The sequence below is a fragment of the Trichosurus vulpecula genome, chromosome 4, assembly GCF_011100635.1.
Source record: "Trichosurus vulpecula isolate mTriVul1 chromosome 4, mTriVul1.pri, whole genome shotgun sequence".
NCBI classification, from domain to species: Eukaryota; Metazoa; Chordata; class Mammalia; order Diprotodontia; family Phalangeridae; genus Trichosurus; species Trichosurus vulpecula.
In genome coordinates this window covers 299,829,697-299,845,924 of record NC_050576.1, presented here as the reverse complement: position 1 = coordinate 299,845,924, position 16,228 = coordinate 299,829,697, and positions in this window count along the sequence as shown.

Sequence of the window (16,228 nt, the reverse complement as noted above, 5' to 3'; positions counted from 1 at the left end):
TTTATCATAGAAACAAAAGAAAAAATAGGATTCTGGAAACACGATTGAATAAGGCACCTTTAAAAAGATCTTTAGTCTAATTCTATATTTTTTCTAACTATTTATTTACTTATTTTTAATCTTCTTTTCTTTTTAAATTTTGAATTCCAAATTCTTTTTCTCTCCCACTCTCTCCCACACTCACTGAGAAGGCAAGCAATATGACATTAATTATACATGTGAAATCATGCAAAATATATTTTCATATTAGCCATATTTATTTTAAAAAGCAAGGAAAACAAAATAAGAAAATTACACTTCGATTCTCATTTAGAGCTTATCAGTTCTCTCTCCGTAGATGGGTAGCATTTTTTTTTTATCATGAGTCCTTTGGAATTGTCTTGGATTATTGTATTGATCAAAGCAGACAAGTTTTTGACAGTTGATCATCATTTCAACATTGCTGTTTTGTGCACAACGATATTCTAGTTCTTCTTACTTCACTTTGTATCAGTTCATATAGTTCTCACCATGTTTTTCTGAAACTACCCCAACCTTGTCATTTCTTATAACATGATGGTACTCCATCACAATCATATACCACAATTTGTTCTGCCATTCCAACTGATGAGCCGTCTTTCAATTTCCAATTCTTTGCCACCACAAAAAGAGCTGTTATAAATATTTTTGTATTTGTAGGTCCTTTCCCTTTGCTTTCTTTTGGATATAGACATAGTAGAGGTATTGCTGGGTCAAAGGGAATGCACAGTTTTATAGCCTGTTGGGCATAGCTCCAAATTATTCTCCAGTTCATTAGTATATCTATGTTTCCCTCACACCCTCCAGCATTTTTCATTTTTGGTAAGTGTGAGGTAGTATCTCAAAGTTGTTTTAATTCATTTTTTTCTCTAATCAATAGTGATTCAAAGCATGTTTTCATGATTATAGACAGCTTTGACTTCTTCTGAAAACTGTCTGTTCATATCCTTTGGCCATTTATCAACTGGGGAATGGCTCTTATTTTTATAAATTTGACTCAGTTCTATACTCAGTATACATTTGAAAAATAAGGTTTTTTATCAGAGAAACTTGTAAAAATTTTTGATATTACTTCATTGTCTGTGGTATTCTAATGCTATCTTATAGCCTTGAAGGGGAAAAGAAATTACAAAATAGGCACCATGTGTATTGTATACATATATGTAAGGGGAGAACAATTTTTTTCTTGATTAGTTGGTTGTATTCATCTAAAAGTAAGAAGACTTGCATCACAGGGATATTGGCAGCCCATATGTTTCAGACATTTATTTAGATGTGATTTGGAATGCCCTGTTTCATAGATGCAAGGGAGACTGAGATTTATACTTTTGTGGGGAGAAGAGAATGGTTGTGACAGGTTGATTGGTGGCTCCTTCACTATCCTATCTTCAAGAAGGTTATTGGGGTTAGAATTAAATCTATTATATATTGACATTTTCTGTCAGGGGTGAGATACACTTTTGAGGTTCAGGATAAAAGTCATCACAGGTGGGAAGTAGTTGTTCCCCATGCCTGGAGGGTAAGTTAGCTTGATCTTGGCTAAGACTTATTACAGAAAAAGACAGTTATGGACAGCAAGCAAGCACATTGACTGAAACAAACAATAAAACAGCAATAAGAGAAGTTACACACTTTAGGTTAGGCAAATGGACATATAAGAGTCACGGGTCCTATTCAGGATAAAGATGAAATCTCATCTAAACTAAAGAGAAAATTATCTCACTCAAGAAGTCTGCTCTTAACTGATGCTGAGTGAAGTGAGCAGAACCAGTAGAACATTGTATGCAGTAACAGCAACATTGTGCAGTGAACAATTATGATAGACTTAGCTCTTTTCAGCAATACAATGATCCAAGACAATTCCAAAAGACTCATGATGGAAAGTGCTATCCATATCCAAAGAAAGAATTTCTGAAGTCTGAATGTGAATTGAAGCATACTATTTTCACTTTCTTTTTTGTTTTTTTTTCCTTTGGTTCTGTTTCTTCTTTCACAAAATGACTATTGTGGAAATATGTTTTATGTGATTGTACATGTATAACCTATATCAGTTGCTTGCTCCCTTGGGGAGGGGGGAAAGAAAGGAGGGAGAAAAATTTGGAACTCAAAATCTTTCAAAAAATGAATGTTGAAAATTGTCTTTACATGTAATTGGAAAACATAAAACGCTATTAAATAAAGAAGTCTGCTCTTTGCAATCACAGAGTTGTAGCCACTGGGAATCAAGTGATATGTGGAGGAGATGGCTTTCCCCACATGCCTGTGGCTATGGGGGCTCCTCCTAATAGTCACTTAATGTCTGTACCCTGCCTCCTCTCCTTGCTCCACCTTTCCACATTTGTTTTCTTTTCTCTTCTCTCTTTTGAATGGTCTTCCTCATGAATGCAACTTGCAGCATGCCAAGGCTGTACTTCAGGGGACTGCCAAATCCTCCTGGGGCAAGAGGGGGCAATGTGTAAAATGAGGAGGTTGGGCTAGGTGACTTCTAGGATCTCTTCTAGCTCTATGATCTTGTTTGTCTATGATTCTATCCATAAAACGACCTTAGGCTGTTCCTGGCAGCATTGTCTCCTTCTGCCTTACTAACTGGCCCCTCATTCACTGCCTAGTCCCTTAGCTCCTGAAGCACAGATAGATATATCAAAGAATGGACTCTAGGCCATAATCTAGGGATGGCTTGGCTGGTGACTATTGGGAGGATAGTTTAGAGCCTGAAGGGATCTTGGAGGCTGATCCCCAATTTGATCTAATCTCCATCTTGGAGGTTGGTCTCCATCCTTTTACTATAGGTAGTGAGAGGCATGATCAGGTGGGTGGGGAACACCATTAGCCTCTAGAATATATTTGTATCTCTACTTCCAAAATGCTCAAGGTAGTATCTATCCATGAAGATGAACTCTCTACATTTTCACATATGTAAAATAAGCTTTGCCTATACCAAATAACTAGTTAGAGTAAACTCAAAAAAATAGTTGACTTCCTGTTTCTGGGCCTCATTATCCTTATTTGTAAAATGAAGGGAATGGACAAGATGTTTTCTAATGTCCTTCTAGCTCTAACATTCTATGATCCAAATTAGAGGCAGGGTGGATATGGATAACATTTGGGGTTATATAAGAGTCAGGAAGACCTGGTTTCAAATATTATCTCTGACACATTAGGTATATGTTACTGAAAAAGTCACTTAACCTCTAGATGCCTTAGGCAACTCCCTAGAATTTATTTACTAAGTAATAAACTGATTGTTCCCAGGGGAGTGCCTGGCTGGCAAGATCACAGATCCTTTGCATTCATGATTCAGATCACAAAGGGAACCTTGTCCCACCCATTCATTAAAGATCAAGGCAAGACAAGTACCAGGGCAGGAATAAGAACCTTGCATTCCTTTCTAGCAATACCTGATGTTAATCCAAGGAAAGATGAGGGAAAAATACAAGAAATTTACCAACGAAAGGGAAAATTTTTTTTTTCATCTAATTACTGTACTTTTGCATTGACTGTCTTCTGTGAGAAATTGATGGTTCTTTGAAGAGACTGGAGGAATATGTACATACACTTTCTTGAAACTTTCCTAAAAGTTTCAAGTTTTTTTGGAATTGTGCCCAAAGGGCCATAAAAATGTTCATACCCTTTGACCCAGCAATACCACTTCTAGGGCTGTATCCCAAAGAGATCACACAAGTGGGAAAAGGACCCGTATGTACAAAAATATTTATAACGGCTCTTTTTGTAGTAGCAAAGAATTGGAAATCAAGGGGACGCCCTTCAGTTGGGGAATGGCTGAACAAGTTGTGGTATATGAGTGTAATGGAATACTATTGTGCTATAAGAAATGGGGAAGATATGGACTTCATAACAACCTGGAAAAACCTACATGATATAATGCTGAGTGAGCAGAGCAGAACTAGGAGAACATTATACACAACCACAGATATATGGATTCTGTGATGACTAACCATGATAGACTTCGCTCTTCTCAACAATACAAGATTCAAACACAACTCCAAAGGATTCATGAGGGAGAGAGATATCTACATCCAGAGAAAGAACTATTGAGTCTGAATGCAGATTGAGGCAAACTGTTTGCTCTCCTTTTTTTTTTCTTTTGTTTTTGGGTTTTGTTTTTTTTTTTTTTGGTTTTGTGTTTTCTTTCTCATGATTCATTCCATTGGTCACAATTCTTCTTTACAACTTGACTACTGTGTAAATAAGTTTAATGCGAAGTTATATGTAGAAGTTATATCAGGTTCCATGCCATCTTGGGGAGGGAGAGGGGAAGGGCGGGGGAAGAAAATCTGGAACTCAAAATCATGCGGAACTGAGTGTTGTAAACTAAAAATAAAATCTTAATTAAAAAAAAAGTTTCAAGTTTTAATTTGGGGAAAACCAGGCAATTCTGTAATGGTTCCCCAAACTGGCTTAACTCTGTCTGTGGCATAAGATAATAGGGAGCTTCCAGTTGTTATGGTTATCCCATATTTTGAAAGGGTTGTATGTAAATTCAGCTTTCTGGGATGTCATTAGGAAAAGATGTTTGTAAAAATTGATCATCCTTCTGTTCTTACTGACATTTTAATGTTTTTGGTTCAAGACTCATGTTAGTTAAAATTAAATGTGCATGGCTTTTAATTTCTAAATTTAATGTAACAGTTACATATTCCCTGCTTATCTATGCTTCTTTCTGAACTTCCTTCTGTTATTTACTCTGTATTTTTTATTTTATTTTTACTATTAAGTATAGTATATTTTTCCAATTGCATGTAAAGATAATTTCCAAAATTCATTTTTATAAGATTTTGAGTTCCAAATTTTTTTCCCTCTTCCTCTCCTCCTTCCCCCAGACAGAAAGCAATCTGATATAGGTTATACATGTGCAATCATGTTAAACATATTTCCACATTAGTCATGTGAAAGTAGAATCAGAACAAAAAGGAAAACCCATGAGAAAGAAAAAAACAAAAAAAAACAACAAAAAAAGAAAATATAATGCTTCTATCTGCATTCAGATTCCATAGTTCTTTCTTTCTCAGGATGTGGATAGCATTTTCTAACATGAGTCTTTTGGAATTGTCTTGGATTGTTGTATTGCTGAGAATAGCCAAATCTATCATAGTTGATCATCAAACAATGTTGCCGTTACTGTGTACAATGTTCTCCTTACTTCACTCAGCATCAGCTCATGTAAGACTTTCCAGGTTTTTCTGAAATCAGCCTGCCCATTATTTCTTATTGAACAATAGTATTCTATTACATTCATATACCACAACTTGTTTAGCCATTTCTAATTGATGGTCATGCCCTCAATTTCCAATTCTTTGCCACCACAAAAAGAGCTGATGTCAATATTTTTGTATATGTTGGTCCTTTTCCCTTTTTAATGATCTCTTTGGGATATAGACCTAGTAGTGGTATTGCTGGATCAAAGGATATGCACAGTTTTATAACACTTTGGGCATAGTTCCAATTTTCTCTCCAGAATGGTTGGATCAGTTCACAGCTCCACCAGCCATGCATTAGTGTTCCAATTTTCCTACATCTTTCCCAACATTTATCATTTTCCTTTTCTATCATATTAACCAATCCTTCCCAACATTTATCATTTTCCTTTTCTGTCATATTAGCCAATCTGATAGGTGTGAGGTAGTGCCTCAGAGTTGTTTTAATTTGCATTTTTCTAATCAACAGTGATTTAGAGCATATTTTCATATGACCACACATAGCTTTAATTTCTTCATCTGAAAACTTCCTGTTTGTGTCCTTTGACCATTTATCAATTGGGGAATGACTTGTATTCTTATAAATTTGACTCAGTTCTCTATATATTTTAGAAATGAGGCCTTTATCAGAAACATTAGCTGTAAAAATTGCTTCCCAGCTTTTTGCTTTCCTTTTAATCTTGGTTGCATTGGTTTTGTTTGTGCAAAAACTTTTTAATTCAATGTAATCAAAGTGATCCATTTTGCACTTTATAATGTTCTCTATCTCTTATTTAGTCATAAATTCTTCCCTTCTCCACAAATCTGACTGGTAAACTATTCCTTGCTCTCCTGATTTGCTTATGATGCTTATGATAATGCTCTAAACCATTTTGACCTTATCTTGGTATATGGTGAGAGGTGTTAGTCTATGCCTACTTTCTGCCATACTAATTTCCAGTTTTCCCAGCAGTTTTTGCCAAATAGTGAGTTTTTATCCCAGAAGCTGGAGTCTTTGGGTTTATCATAGTCATTTACTCTGTGTCTTGAATACCTAACCTATTTCACTTATCCACCACTCTATTTCTTAGCCAGTACCAAATAGTTTTGATGATTGCCACTTTATAATATAGTTTTAGATCTGGTACAGATAGGCCACCTTCCTTTGCATTTTTTTTTCATTAATTGACTTGATATTCTTGACCTCTTGTTCTTCCAGATGAATTTTGTTATTATTTTTTCTAGCTCTAAAAAATTTTTTTTGGTAATTCGATTGGTATGGCACTGAATAAGTAAATTAATTTAGGTAGAATTGTCATTTTTATTATATTAACATGGCCTACTGTAATGTTAATGGAATAGGAAGATCTTCACTCCCCATTAATAGGCATATGTGATCTGCTTTGAGCTCTGGCCCAGCTCATAGCTGTGATACATCCTGAGTCACATAGAGCCCATTGGGGAGGAGCTTGCTTAGGGGAAAGCTTGCTTGTAGGAAGGCTTTCACACCTTTCAGTACTAAGCTAATTAGGCACTTAGTCACAAGGGTTGTGATGCCTTCTGGCTCTGGGCCTATTAGCCGAAAGTGTATATATATTCTGAATTTGGCATTTTGCTTTGGGAGTTTACTTATGAGAAGGATCTTTTGATTTCCTGGTCAAGACTGAGTAGTTGTATGTTCAGAGCTCCCTGACTACTCAGATGTAAAGGCTCTCTCAATCCAGTGATGTATGTAAAGTGTATAGCAATATTGCTTTGATCAGGCAGCTACAGCCCTGTCTGTTGGTCTTTGTGCTAATTTCTCTGTTTGTATTTTCTCTGACATTCAGAGTGCTGACTTTTCTCCTGAAATGTAATTAAAGAAGATTGTTGACCTCTTTAAAAGCTATTTTTCCTTTAAAAGCAGATCAAAGAACCTGTACTAGCAGGCCATCCTAGATATGCTAGGGTATTTGCTGCTACACCTACCCACGAGCAATTGAGATTTTACCAGTTGTTTAGATCTGACTTTATTTGTGTGAAGTGTTTTGTAATTGTGTTTATATAGTTCCTGGGTTTCTCTTGGCAGGTAGACTCCCAAATATTTTATATTGTCTACAGTTATTTTAACTGGAATTCCTTTTTCTATCTCTTGTTGCTGCGCTCTGTTGGCAATATATAGAAATGCTGATGATTTATGTTTATTTTATATCCCACAACTTGCTAAAGTTGTTAATTATTCCAAGTAGTTTTTTAGTTGATTCTCTAGGATTCTCTAAGTATACCATTATATCATCTGCAAAGAGTGATAGTTTTGTTTCCTCATTGCCTATTCTAATTCCTTCAATTTCTTCCTCTTTTATCGCTGTAGCTAACATTTTCAGTACAATATTTTATTATAATGGAGATAATGTGCATCCTTAATTCACCTTGATCTTATTAGGAAAGTTTCTAGCTTATTCTCATTATGTATAATGCTTGCTGATGGTTTTAGATAGATGCCATTTATCATTTTAAGGAAAGCTCCATTTATTCCTATGTTCTCTAGTGTTTTTAAGAGGAATGGGTGCTCTATTTTGTCAAAAGCTTTTTCTGCATCTATGGAGATAATCATATGATTTCTGTTAGTTTTGTTATTGATATGGTCAATTATGCTGATAGTTTTCCTAATATTGAGCCAGCTCTGAATTCCTGGTGTAAATCTCACCTGGTCATATTGTATTATTCTCATGATAAATTGCAGCAATCTCTTTGCTAATATTTTATTTAAAAAATTTGCATCAATATTCATTAGGGAATTTGATCTATAATCTTCTTTCTCTGTTTTGGCTTTTCCTGATTTAGGTATCAGCACCACACTTGTGTTATAAAAGGAATTTGATAGGACTCCTTCTTTGCCTATTTTTCCAAACGGATTATATAGTATTGGAATTAATTGCTCCTTAAATGTTTGGTAGAGTTCACTTGTAAAGCCATCTTGCCCTGGAGATTTTTTCCTTAGGGAGCTCATTCAATTTCTTTTTCTGATACAAGGTTATTTAAATGTTTCATTTCCTCTTCTGTTAATCTGGGCAATTTATATTTTTGTAAATATTCATCCATTTCACTTAGATTGTCAGATTTATTGGCAAAATAGTTGGGCAAAATAGTTCCTAACTATTGCTTTAATTTCCTCTTCATTGGTGGTGAATTCACCCTTTTCATTTTTGATGCTGGTAATTTGTTTTTTTTTTTTAATAAAATTAACCAAAGGTTTATCTATTTTATTGTGGGGGTTTTTTTTCGTAAAACCAGCTCTCAGTTTTATTTATTAGTTCAATAGCTTTCTTACTTTCAATTTTATTAATCTCTCCTTTTGATTTTCAGAATTTCCAACTTGATATTTAATTGGAGATTTTTAACTTGTTCTTTTTCCAGCTTTTTTTAGTTGAATGCTCAATTCATTGATCTCCTCTTTCTACATTTTATTCATGTAAGCATTTAGAGATGTAAAATTTTCCCTAATTACTGTTTTGGCTGCGTCCCATAAATTTTGGTATGTTGTCTTATTTTTGTTCTCTTTGATGAGATTATTGATTGTTTCTATGATTTGTTGTTTGACCCACTCATTCTTGAGGATTAGATTATTTAGTTTCCAATCTATCTTTACATGGCCCTTTGTTATATATTATTTTTATTGCATTATTATCTGAAAAGTATGCATTTAATATTTCTGCCTGTCTGCATTTGATTGTGATGTTTTTATGCCCTAATTTATGGTTAATTTTTGTGTAGGTACCATGTACTCCCGAGAAAAAGGCACACTCCTTTCTATCTCCATTCAGTTTTCTCCAGAAGTCTATCATATCTAAATTTTCTAAAACTCTATTCACCTCCTTAACTTCTTTCTTGTTTATTTTGTTAATAGATTTATCTAGTTCTGAGAGAGGGAGGTTGAGGTCTACCAGTAGTATAGTTTTGCTATTTCTTCCTGTAACTCATTTAACTTCTTCTCTAAGACTTTGGATGCTATACCACTTGGTGCATATATGTTTAGTATATTGGACCATTGTCTATGTCACCTAGCAAGATGTAGTTTCCTTTCTTATCTTTTTAAATTAGATCTATTTTTTATTTTACTTTGTCTGAGATCAAGATTGCTACCCCTGCATTTTTTTTTCACTTTGGCTGAAGCATAACATATTGTTCCAGCTTTTACCTTTACTCTTTGTGTGTCTCTCTGTTTCAAATGTATTTCTTGTAAACAGCATATTGTAGGATTATGGTTTTAAATCTGCTCTGCTATCCATCTCTGTTTTATGGGAGAGTTCATCCCATTCACACTCACAGTTATAATTTACTAAGTGCATATTTCCCTACATCCTATTTTCCCCATTTATACTTTTCTCTCTCTTTTCACCCTGTCCCTCCTCACCAGTGTTTTGCTTCTGACCATCATCTCCCTTAATTTGCCCTGCCTTCTATTAGCCCCACTCCCTTTTCATTCCCCTTTCCCCTCCTACTTCTATCTTCCCTTCTTTCAGTCCACCTTTTCTTTTCCCTTTCCTCTCCTACTTCCCTATAGGGTTAGATAAATTTCTATATCCAACTGAATGTGTATGTCATCCCCGTTTTGAGCCAAATACATTGAGAGTAAGGTTAAAACAATGCTCATTCCATCCCTTTCCCGCCTCTACTGTAATAGGTCTTTTGTACTTCTTTATGTGAGGTAATTTGCCCTATTATACCTCCCCTTTTCCTCTTTTCCCAGCACAATCATTTTGTTCACCCCTTAATTTTTTTATATCATCTTATGACTTACCAAAGTCAACTTATACCCACACCCTCTGTCTATGTATTCTTCTTCTAACTGCCTAACATACAGTTCTCAAGAGTTACAAGCATCATCTTCCCGTGTAGGGTTGTAAACAGTTTAACCTTTTTGAATATCATGTTTTTTTCCTTTCCTGTTTATCTTTTTAAAAAAATATGCTTCAATCTGTATTCAGACATCATCAGTTCTTTCTCTGGGATGGATAGCATTTTTCATCATAAGTTCTTCAGAGTTGTCTTGGATCATTGTATTGCTGAGAATAGCTGTCATTCACAGCTGATTATCTTACAATATTGCTGTTACTTTGTACACAGTACATTTCACTTTGCATCAGCCCATGCAAGTCTTTCCAGGTTTTTCTGAGAGCATCCTGCTCATCATTTCTTATTGCACAATAATTTTTCATTACATTCATATACCACAACTAATTCAGCCATTCCCCAACTGATGGGTATCCCTTCAATTTCTAAATTCTTTCCCCGCAGAAATGAGCTGTCCTATTTACCTTTTTATCCTTCTCTTGAGCCTTGTGTTTGAAGACCAAAATTTCTGCTCAGCTCTGGTTTTTTCATCAGGAAAGTTCAAAAGTCTCCTATTTCATTGAATATCCATCTTTTCCCCTGAAAGATGATGCCCAGTTTTGCTGGGTAGTTGATTCTTGGTTGTAATCCAAGCTCCTTTGCCTTCTGGAATATCATATTCCAAGCCCTCTGATCCTTTAATGTAGAAGCTCCTAAGTCCTGTGTAATCCTGACTGTGGCTTATCGAGATTTGAATTGTTTCTTTCTGGCTGCTTGCAGTATTTTCTCCTTGACCTGATAATCCTGGAATTTGGCTACAATATTCCTTGGAGTTTTCATTTTGGGATCTCTTTTAGGAGGTGATCAGTGGATTGTTTCAGTTACCATTTTACTCTCCGGTTCTAGGACCTCAGGGCAGTTTTCTTTGATAATTTCATGAAAGATGCTATTGATCAAGGCTTTCAGATAGTCCAATAATTCTTAAATTATCTCTCCTGGACCTATTTTCCAGGTCAGTTGTTTTTCCAATAAGGTATTTTACATTTTTTTCCTGTTTTTTCATTCTTCTGATTTCATTTGACTGATTCTTAATGTCTCATAGAGTCATTAGCTTCCACTTGCTCAATTCTAATTTTTAAGGAATTATTTTCTTCAGTTAACTTTTGTACCTCCTTTTCCATTTGGCCAACTGTATTTTTTAAGGAATTTTTTTTAAAATTAAGATTTTTTTTTAATTTTTAGTTTACAACACTCAGTTCTGCATGATTTTGAGTTCCAGATTTTCTGCCCTCTCCCTCCCCAAGATGGCATGGAATTTTATATATCTTCTACATATAACTTTGCATTGAACTTATTTACACAATAGTCAAGTTGAAAAGAAGAATTATGACCAATGGAATGAATCATGAGAAAGAAGACACAAAACCAAAAAAAAACAAAAAACAAACCAAAACCAAAACCAAAAGAGAAAAAAAAGAGAGAGCAAACAGTTTGCCTCAATCTGCATTCAGTCTCCATAGTTCTTTCTCTCCCTGATGAGTCCTTTGGAGTTGTCTTTGAACCTTGTATTGCTGAGAACCGCAAGGTCTATCAAGGTGAGTCATCACAGAATCCATGTATCTGTGGTTGTAAATAATGTTTCCTAGTTCTGCTCCACTCACTCAGCATTATAATTGTTTTTTTCAGCCACCTTTTTGTCCTTCTTGACTCTCTCTTGCATAACTCTCATTTTTTTTCCTCCAATTTTTCTTCTGTTGATTTTAAAAATCCTTTTTGAGCTCTCCTGAGAAGGCTTTTTGGGCTTCAGACCAGTTCATATTCCCCATTTTGACATTGCTGTCCTCTTCTGAGTTTGTGTTTTGATCTTCCCTGTTACCATAATTGCTTTCTATGGTCAGGGCTCTTTTCATTTTTTTTTATAATTAAGATTTTTTATTTTTAGTTTACAACACTCAGTTCCACATAATTTTGAATTCCAGATTTTCTTCCCCAACCCCTCCCCCCCCCCCAAGACAGCATGGAATCCAATATATCTTCTACATATAACTTCACACTGAACTTATTTACACAATAGTCAAGTTGTAAAGAATTATGACCAATGGAATGAATCATGAGAAAGAAGAAACAAAACCAAAAAAACCTCAAAACAAACAAAAACAAAGGGGGAAAAAAAAGGAGAGCAAACAGTGTGCCTTAGTCTGCATTCATACTTCATAGTTCTTTCTCTGGATGTAGATAGCTCTCTCCATCATGAGTCCTTTGGAGTTGTCTTTGCACCTTGTATTGCTGAGAAGAGCCAAGTCTATCAGGGTTAGTCATCACAGAATCCATATATCTGTGGTTGTGTATAGTGTTCTCCTGGTTCTGCTCCACTCACTCAGCATTACATCATGTAGGTTTTTCCATGTTATTATGAAGTCTGTATCATCCCCATTTCTTATCGCACAATAGTAATCCATTACCTTCATATACCAGAACTTGTTCAGCCATTCCTCAATTGATGGGCATCCCCTTGATTTCCAATTTTTTGCTACTACAGAAAGAGCCACTATAAATATTTTTGTACATATGGGTCCTTTTCCTACTTGTGTGATCTCTTTGGGATACAACCCTAGAAGCAGTATTGCTGGGTCAAAGGGTATGAACATTTTTATAGCCCTTTGGGCATAGTTCCAAATTGCTCTCCAGAATGGCTAGATCAGTTCACAACTCCACCAGCAATGTAACAGTGTTCCAATTTTCCCACATCCTCCCCAGCATTTATCATTTTCCTGTTTTGTCATTTTAGCCAATCTGACAGGAGAGATGTGGTACCTAAGAGTTGTTTTGATTTGCATTTCTCTAATCAGTAGTGATTTCGAGCATTTTTTCATATGCCTATAGATATCTTTAATTTCTTCCTCTGAAAACTGTCCATTCATATGCTTTGACCATTTCTCAATTGGGGAATGACTTGTATTCCTATAAATTTGACTCAGTTCCCTGTATATTTTAGAGATGAGGCCTTTATCAAAGACACTGGTTGTAAAGATTTTCTCCCAATTTTCTGCTTCCCTCTTAATCTATGTTGCATTTTTGCTCATTTTTAAACCTATTTCATGACAAAGTTGAACTCTGCTCTTGGGGCACAGAGGGTACTGTCCCAAGATTCTTGCGCTTGGGGCCAGGGGCCTGGCTACTGGCTTTCCATGCTGAGGCCCCAGGTGCTGGCAGCTTGCTCACTGAGCTGGGTGGCCCAGCCTAGTCACGCCTGTTGTGCCAGTGCTTCTGGGGCTGGTAGTGTGCCTTCTGTGCTGGGGCTAGAAGCCTCAGAGCTGGCCTGCTGAGCCAGGACCATGGTGCCTCAGTTACTGATCTGAGCCTCCCACTTGTTTGCCTGGACACTGTCTACACTGGGCTGAACTGCTCTTTTGCCCAAGTGAGACAGACTTTTCCTGAAGTCATTCTAAGTTATCTTAAGCTGGAAAATTGTTTTACTCCATCTTTTTGTAGGTTCTGTTGCTCCAAAATGTTTAGAGGCTTGATTTAACTTTGTTTCCCAGGGAAACTTGGGAGAGCTCAGGCAACTTCCTGGGTTTTCTCCACCTTCTTGGCTCTGCCCACCTCCCCCCCCCTCCAGTCCTTACTCTGCATTTTTTAAATGTTTCATTTGCATTCTTTTTTTTGCATTGTCATTACTACTCAATCACCCCCTTCCACAAAAATAAAACAAAAGTTCCCCCCCCCCCGTAATAAAATAAGCATATTTGTTTTAATTCACACATGGACTGTGTCTGAAAAAGTGTCTTTCATTCTGTATCTCTAGTCTATCACTTCTCTTCCAAGTGGTAGGAAGCAGGCTTCCTCATTATCCTTCTAGAGATCCAGTGGATGAAAGTTCTGAAATCTTTCGACCCAGTGCCTTTATGTTTTTAGCCTTATCTCATATATTTTTCCCTCCTTAGACTGTATATTTTGGTTAAATTGAATTATTTGATGCCCCAAATGTATATTGTATTTTCCCACCTCCATTTATTTGCTTAGCATTCCATATAGTAAAATGTCTTCCCTCTCCTCTTCACTTGTTGAATCCTTACCTATTCTTTAAAGAATTATTTAAAATGCCACTTTTTGCAAGAAGCCTTTCATGATCCATCATTTTGGAAATATTCTCCTTCTGACCCCACATAGCCCTTTGCTTTATAATTCTCTAGTGTAGTAATATAACATTACATAATAGAGATAAATTTTGGTATCTTATCTCCCTATGACACTATAAGCACAGTGATAACAGGGACTATGCCTATATTTTTTATCCCACACACACACCTGGAACAGTGATATATAATATATACAGACATGCACACACACACACAGGGTGTCCCTAAAGTCTGGACACATAGGCAAAAATGCATATTTTGAAATATTTGGAATACTAACAGACCTTAGCCCCCTTGACTTCTTTTTCTGGGGTATGCTAAAGGAGAAGGTGTATTCAATAAAAATCACAGATGCAACACACTTGATTGAACGCATAAAGAATGAATGTGTTAAAATTGACGGCAATGTGGAGTTACTGCATCGAGTTCACGTGAATCTTGCAAAACACATCAACCTTTGCATCACAAATGATGGAAATCACATTGAAGATGTTATTTGTTAATATTCCAATTAAATAAAATGTTGTTGAAAATTTCATTCATTTCTTGAAAATAAGCATTTTTGCCTATGTGTCCAGACTTTAGCAACACCCTGTATATATATGTGTGTGTGTGTGTGTGTGTATGTATATATACACATACATATGCATACATATATATATATACATATATACACATACATATATATAGTTAGATGCTTAATAAATGTCTATTGATTAATAATCTGCTGTTTTACATATCTACTCCATTATCACAGATGATAAGTAGCCTGATTTGAACAAGGGATTGTTCATTAGAGGAATTGTGAGAGATTGCTCAGAATTGTAATTTTGGACCAAATTATGCACTGTCTTAAATGTTAGGCTGAATTTGGATTTTATTCTCTCAACAATGGGGAGCCATTGAGCGCTCTTGAGCAAAGGAATAACATGAGGAAAACAATTTTTGTAAGAAGATAAATTTGGCAGCATTCCATAAGGTGGATTGAAATTGAAACCAGGAAGACCAGTTAGGAAGTTTTAATCAGTTTGCTTTTATTATTAAACAGTAGGACAATACGCATGAGCTGTTTCTCAAGCCCTAATAATAGTATGTAATATTTCCGCTCTCCTTACTCTGTGGAAGAGAAATATATTTTTAAAAGGTCCTTTGGGACCCTGTCAAGTTTTTCACCATGTAACTGATTTCTGTAGAGAATCATTAGGTACAGACTTATTACCTAGAATTTTTGTCTCTCCTTTTCAGTTCAACAACATTCAGCATTTATTAAACATCTCATATGTTCAAGGCACTGTGCCAGGTGCTGGGGTTACAAAGAGAGGAATAAAACAGTCCCTATGCTCAAGGGCTTTACATCCTGCTGTGTATGTTGTAGGGCACAACGAGAGGAAAGATAGGTCAAAGCTAAGTAATGAGAGAGAATGAGAGAGACAGAGAGAGACAGAGAGACAGAGAGAGAGAGAGAGAGTGAGCGTGAGAGCGCTTGAAGGAAGCTAAAGATTCTGAGAAGCAGAGTAGAGAAGGAAGTGTTTTCTGAGCATGGAGATTTCGAGAAAACCCAGAGGTAGGAGATTGAATCTTGAGTTCAGGGAACAGCTAGGAAGCTGGTTTGACTTGCTTGTAAAGTTCATGAAGAAGGGTCTAATGGGATAAGCCTTTAAAGGTAGGAGTTAATCTAAAGGGAGCTTTAAAAGCAGGGCTCTGGAGTTTGTGTTTCATCCTAAAAGCAAGAGGGAGTCACTGCAGATTTTTGAGGGGGATGTATGATGGTCAGATCTTGTTTTGGAAATGGTAATTTGGTGGCTGTGTAGAGGATAGAATAAAAAGATGTGAGATTGGAAGGGGACCAAGTAGGGTGCTTTGGGTTTGGGCTATAGTCCTTGGCTGTTTCATTGTTAATTAATTGGTCCATCACCTTGTGGGCAAGGCATAAAAGGGGATGGAATTCAAATCATTTTAGCAACATATTATTTTAGCTGAAGTCCTAATGTTTTTCCCCCCAGAAACTGTAACTTCCTACCTCAATGCTACCCAACCTCTCAGCTGTTTTTACAGATCAGCTCT